Raw genomic sequence first — 7356 nt, 5'->3', positions numbered from 1 at the left:
TTAATTCGCGGCATGAACTAATAGAAAGGATTCATAGTGCATTCTCTGAATTAAAGCAAGATAAAGATGAAATTCGGGGAGTGATAAATTCAATTTTCCTAAGATGTCAAGCTTGCATTCATAACGGTGGACAGCACTTTGAAATGGAAACATGAATTTCTCTTCAATCTAATAAAGTATGATAACAAAGCGTTTGCAGGCCTATGTTTATATAACATTTTTTTCTTATTTTTACTCCACGAACATGCTGGTGCAGTTCGATCGTTTAATCCTGGGACACCCTGTATATTATCAAGGACACCCTCCTAAGTAACATTCAATAGGTTTAAGTCGCCGATTGTTGTTTATTCAAAAGTTATTAACAAAGGAAGCTCGATATATGGGAAGGCATGCCGGGGAAGGCATGGTCTTTTGGTAAGAGTACTGTGACGAACCCCACGGCATTTACCCCTAGCACCGTCAGTGCGAACAGCTTAATTAAAAATTTCTAACATACGTCAGCGGCTGTGTGTGCGTCGACAAGCGCCCTTCGCTTATTTACTGTTTCTGTCAACAGCACCACATGGCCCGACTACAGTCCATATAACGGGTCAGCTTAAAATCAAAATTAACTACTATGTTTTGGCATGAGCAACAATTTTAGTTTATTTTGAAAGTAAACTATCATAGCATGCTCAGCGTCACTGGCTGACTTGACTGCCAGTATTGACTGCTCAATAATTCATTTAACTGTTTATTAACAATGTGTTGAACTTATACATATAATAATTGTATCTAATCGACCTAGCATGTCTATCTCGCTAGGTTTTAGAGCAGAGAGTGTCTTGTGCGGTGCGCCTGACGAGAGGTTATATTGAATCGGTAGCCTGTTGAGGGTGATTTTTACGCGAGCGCTAATTGGTGGTTTGTTTTTAGGTGACGACTGAGATTGACATGTACGTTTCGAGTCCACGCGGATGATCGGACGCACGTACCCGCCAGATCCTATTTCACAGAGGATCCTATTTCAATTTAAGAAAAAAAACTGTTATTCTATAATACATGTTTTCCTGACTTTTGACCCTTACGCCGTAACATACTAATTCCAATAATTTTGACATTGGACATGCGTGACCGGCTGTCTAAAGGCGGCCGGAATATTAATATAACCTAATCTAGCCATATAAGTAACGAAAAATATTATATTCGGATAAAGTCGTTGATGCAGCGGGGATTCCAACCTGACTATCTATAGGGTGTCCTATTCAAAACTTTGGAGATACGACGACCGTTGTAGTGTTGCCGGTCGCCGGAAATTTATTTAGCCTAACCTAACCTAACCTAACGATTTTTGTTGTGTTAGTTGGTCAGTTAGCTTAGTCATCATACAACAAAGAAAGGAAAAAGTTACAAAAATTAAAAAAGAAAATGGATTTTACAGGGGACACTATAGAAATGGAAGCCGATATCGTGACACCATAGGCAGGCATGTGCAGCTAACATGTAATAAACGGAGCCGGAGCGCTCCGGAGCTTGGCGGCGAGCTCAAAGCGAAGCGCGAACCGAACCGAGCGTCGGATAGTGTATCCCCACTCCGCCATTATCTCGAGGTTACGCAGTCGAAGCATGTACAGGGTGATCCTCTCGCTACGCTACCCAAAGGAAGTGCCGCCACAATAGAATGTAGAAGTCGACATCCCATTTCTGTCATCGCTTACTTGACCCCTGCAGCGAAGACGGCTGTGTGCGTGAAAATGTGTGTAATGAGCAGAAAAATCCCATTTAAGCACTGCGGAAAACAGAATATTTTCTTAACACATTTTCACGCACACAGTCGTCTTCATTGCAGGGGCCACCTCGGTCAAGTAAGTGATGACAGAAATGGGATGTCGACTTCTACATTCTATTGTGGCGGCACTTCCTTTGGGTAGCGTAGCGAGAGGATCACCCTGTATGTGTGACGTTTTTTGTCGAGCGCCACGCATTCGTATTTCTATCGCCTCGACCACCGCAGCACGATTTCCCCTACAACGGCTCCCTGCTACCTCGAAAGAGCTAACAATAAGAAGTAAAGTGAAGCGTGCTCCCAAACAGGGTCGACGTCAGACGCACTCTTTGAGCTGATTTTGTGCCCATGCCTGCCATAGGATGTTAACACTTGACGACGACAGCGAAGATAGCTGTGTTAGTTACGTCTGTATAGGCAAAAGTCTATGTATTGTACCAAAAGTTTTTAATTAATATCTCGGAAACTAATAGGAAGCTGAAGATACCACTTTATATTTGGGGTGGTCTATCTGCTCCCAACCAACCCTCCAAATTTCATGCCGATCCGCGACCGGGGACATTCGAAACTACAGCCGAAAAGTTTCCAATATATGATTTTTTTAATAAAATATCTACAATCTTGATTCTTTTTAAATAGCACTATATACTTCTGACTCCATATTTTTATAACTTGTAGCTGATTAAAAACTGACCAATTATCGTTTAAAATACTTTTTTATTAGATCTTCGGAAGTGCTTAAAAAATGGTGGTAAGTATTACATGGGAAACCCTGCATAATGTATAGTTCCTTCTTCAGTTAAACTGTCCTATATCTACCATTTTTTTTCATTTTTCAGAATATTTGGAAATATTGGGATTTTAAAATGATTTGTACCATGTAAGCAAAATTGAAACGTCCTATGGGTATCAATCACCGACGGGAGACTACTAAAAACTACTATCCTTATGGGAATTTGTGTCTTCGGAAAAATTCACCGTTTTCTTACGTCCACTAGAATATTTTGCAGCCGCAGGATAAAACAGAACCCGAATCAGTAAGTTTGCCGGTAAGATATTATCGGGGCCACTGCCGAGTGTCAATGCTGTACCGTATCGAATGATTATCATATGATATGAGATAATATATTATCTGGTCGGTGTTATTATTATCTCTTCGGTGATTTGAGTTAAGCTGGTTTTACAGACGTTTCGGAGATATTTCTTAAGACGTAAAATATTTGAAAAAAAAAAAAAATAATATTAAGGGCAAATTATGCTGGAAATGTTTTTTATAAAATAGTTGATACGAATGTAAGTCTAATCCGTTCTGGGGTGGATGATTAACCTTTAACTGCTTGTGTGGTTTATAAACCACATACTAAAATTATAACCAGAGGCGTGTGTAGATATAAAGAACATGTTAATTTTTGCTAATATCAAATAGTGGCTGTAGCTTATATACCACTCAAATGAAAATGAAATAAATATAATAAAAAAGTCTTTTAAAATAGAATATCACTTATGTAATATAATTTAAAATTCGAGCGATCCGCTGTGCCAAAAGTACCCGCAGTTAAAGAGTTAAAATGTCAAGTTAATACTCTTTATACGTAGGCAATCGTGCGCGACGACAGTCAGAATAAGAATACCTTGCCGTCATAAAAATCCTCGGTCATGAGATCGTCTTCGACAGTATGCCCTTTTGTTTACGACACCCCCAAGTTAGGAGTCTTTCCCTTCAGAAGGGAAAACGCACTGACAAAAAACACATGGCCTGCCTCTACTTTTTGCCTACTTCGATTTTTTTGGAAAAGTTATGAGTAGAGACCGATTTTTATATTTGCTAAAGATCTTACATTTTAACACAAATAATATGACAGCAGATAGTAACAAATTATCTATGTAAAATATGTGAAATTTGCTATATCCCAGGAAATAATCACATTGATGAATTAAAGTAAGACATCGCGTATATGATATACAATAATTTTTGACAAAAAAAATACCGACATGGAAATGCACTAAAAAGTATAAAATAATTTCTATTTCATTTATACCAGTATTCCACAGCTATTAATAAAATCTACTTAATCGTTAAATAGGATACTAAATACATTTCAACCTTTTCGGAGGCGAAGCAAAATTAAAAATATCCGGATATACGATTCTGCCAATAACGATTTGGTTGCGGTATGACAAACTTGACAAATAAGAAACGGAACGTTATAGGTACGGTTGAAAACATTTATAATTGTAACGATTGTATTAGAAATTGACAGCACTTTTGATGTACACGTAGTTAATTCGCACTGTTAACTTGAAATTATCAAATGGGTCATTCGGTAACCGGCGTGTCATCGGTTGTCAATCCCTGAACTGGGATCTTCCGAGTAGAAGAAAAGTTATTAATTTTGCGCCTCCTCCGAAAAGGTTGAAAAGTATTTAGTATCTTATTTAACGATTAAGTAGATTTTATTAATAGCTGTGGAATACTGATATAAATGAAATAGAAATTATTTTATATTTTTTAGTGCATTTCGAAGTCGGTTTTTTTTTGTTAAAAATTATTTTATTTCACATTTTTTAGTGGAATGAGCAGTATTTGTAGGATGCCGTAAGGTGGTTTACCGTTCTTATTGGATAATTACAATAACAATAGTTATTAACAATAACAAATTCCACAAATTTTTGCAAATGGGAGCATCGTGGAAAAATCTACTAGATGTGAAAAGTTTCATCGCAATCGGTGCATTCCTTGCAGAGTAGTGCTAAAGAATATTAGTTCGCAATAACAATAATTATTATAAAGTGCGTTTCAGGTCTATAACCTCACCCCTAAATATTAATGTGTGGAGAGTTACTAGAAAGATATGATTGTATCAATACTTGTATGTAATAAAGCATCCAAATTAACATATTTTGGGAAAGTTTCATTTTTTTATAATTTGTCGATAAGCTGTAGTCAGAATACCAATTTTTTAGCGTTTCAGCTTATAACCGCACTTATATATTTCTATAGATTTTCAACTTATAGCTATAATTAACAACAGGGACACTGATAATAATACTAAAACTAATAGTCAGTTAAATTTCCATTACGATTAATAACTTGAAAAATTCTGTTTTTCATAATTTTGACGAGGTTCTGCAATACTTGAACATCAATATCCTTCCAGGCTTCAGTAATCGCTTCTTTGAGCTCCTGAACCGTTTGATATTGCCTATTATTGGCGTAAATTTTTCGCACAAGAATGGCCCACAGATTTTCCATAGGATTACAATCCGGTGAGCACGCTGGCCAGTCCAAAATGTTAATTTTTTTCTCTTGAAACCAGGTCATTGTGCTCGTATGAATCCGTGCATTGTCTTGCTGATATGTTAGTAAAATTCGACGAAATCCACGCAAATATGGCAGTAGAAAGCCACAAAAAACCAATAGACATAATTTGGCAGATCTGGCATACGTGGTCGGCCGTCTTTCGGCGGCCGGAATATTCGTCTGATCTAGCCTAATTTAATTCATTGAAGTTAAAGCTTGGATTAAGTTTCTATAAAAGTTTTATTGATGTGCAGAATATATGTACATAATTAATATCGTCAAGTAATTGATGATACATTATATTCTTGATACATCGATATCTTTAAAAAAACAATTGAAAATAGCAGATTTCACAGCATCAGAACCGCTTTCAAATCTCCTTCAAGTCAGTGACTACAGATCCTGCTCAAGTATTCCTGCCGTTATAATTGCATCGGTAAAGTAGGGAAGGACACCCAAATGATAAAGAATTTTTTCTCGAGTCGCCAAACATCCGTCTTGGAATTACCATTTTTATTAAAAAGAAACCTATTCCCACAATTTGGAGCATGGAGGTTTTCGGAAGTACAGCCTTTCTTATATTAAAAAATAATAAACAGTTCTTTGAATAATATACTGTTACCTAGTTTTGAGTAGAGAAACTATGGTCTTATCTTTGAAAGATAATATCTGATTCTATCATGATTCTTAATATCTTACCTATTGTACGTTTATTAATAGGCTTTTCGACATTATCAATTGTTGATAAGACCCAGTTGTATAAATTTTTCTCATTATTAAAATATTGACGTGTAACACAGCTGAAATAATAGCGGAAATTGAAAGCAAAGGTTTTATACTTTTCAATGTGTAGTTACTATCTGATGATAAGATAATCATGCTGACCTATTTTACTGGCAAGCGATAGGGACTAAACTATTGAAAACATCTTGCTCCGATTCGGCTAAATTTCGTAAATAGTTGCATTTTGTATAGAAATAATGTTTGTGAGAAGCATTCTCGGCGATTCGGAACAAACCTGTCAAGCCGGATTTGACTGAAGTTTCGTAAATAGCTTCATTTTACATAAAAACTTTAGCAACTCGAAAGTGATGATGTAAAAATATTACCGGCTGCCGGTTCGAAATCTTTTAATCCTAATTTAACTGATAAAATACGATATAAAACATTAGGGATACGTTTAAGTATATATGTATTATGTTCTCGGGGATGTTTAGTCTTCCCACTCTATTTTAACGTGTATGTATTGCAATCTTATTCTACGCTATATTGGTAATACAGAGAGTGATGTCCAGACAATAAAATGTTTTTCGCAGAATTTTGGGTCTTAACCGTCGAATCGCCAAAAATCCTTCTCGCAAATGTTGTTATTATTTGTAAGGAACTTATTTTTAAAGCTTTAATGAAATCAGAGCACGAAAGTTTTCAGTATCATAAAATGATAAAACATTTTCCGCAAATTTTGAATCTAGTCTCGCAAATATTCTTTTTATGTAAAATGAAACTATCAGCCAAAATTTCAATCGAATCGCATTTGACAGATTTTCGGAAATATAGCTATATCAACCACATTTTCATGTAACCGTGGTAGATTATTCAATGAGGCTGAACTTTATTTTACCGGACCCAAAATTTTCAACATTTTTTTTTTAATCCATAGTTTTTGATGTGTAGAATCCAAAAATGCAAGTCTTAACTTTAGGAATCCAATGGTTAAAAAGTTATTAGCGTGTAAAGTTTGACACTTTTAGTGCATTTGCTACGTTACTGTGTCGCCATATTGGCTTCTTGTCCAATGAACGGTGTTGCTAGCTGCAGGCAGACGCATGTGGGTACCGACCATTTTAGCGGGTTTAGTCAAACCGTAAAGATACTGTCTGAGTTAGTTAGGTTTATATTTATTTTATAGAGAGACTATACTGCCCATGCGAGAACTAATCAGGTTATACATATAAGGCAATATGGTGTCACAGTAACGTAGTAAATCCGCTAAAAATGTCAAACTTTACACGCTTATAACTTTTTAACCATTGGATTCCTAAAATTAAGACTTGCATTTTCAGATTCTACGCGTCAAAAACTATAGATTAAAAAAAAAGATGTCGAAAATTTTGGGTCCGGTAAAGTAAAGTTGAACCATTTTCTTCTCTAATAAAGCATCTACTTTCAGCTAACGGCCATACGACTTAGGACTACTACCGGTTCTCGTCCGATCACCGAAGTCAAGCTAAGTTCGGCGTGGATAGTACTTGGATGGGTGACCGCTTGGGAACTCCACGTGCTGTTAGCC

General features: G+C 36.2%; 1 non-coding gene across 1 annotated transcript; it reads left to right on the top strand.

Moving 5' to 3' along the window:
• The first annotated feature begins 7235 nt into the window (after positions 1 to 7235).
• On the top strand, positions 7236 to 7356 carry LOC117610632 (5S ribosomal RNA). The gene has a single exon (XR_004582982.1). It is a non-coding gene; the product is annotated as a 5S ribosomal RNA (ribosomal RNA).

This window comes from Osmia lignaria, chromosome 7, assembly GCF_051020975.1.
Source record: "Osmia lignaria lignaria isolate PbOS001 chromosome 7, iyOsmLign1, whole genome shotgun sequence".
NCBI classification, from domain to species: Eukaryota; Metazoa; Arthropoda; class Insecta; order Hymenoptera; family Megachilidae; genus Osmia; species Osmia lignaria.
The sequence above is the reverse complement of the archived record's forward strand: the minus strand, read 5'-3'. Positions and strand labels throughout refer to the sequence as shown.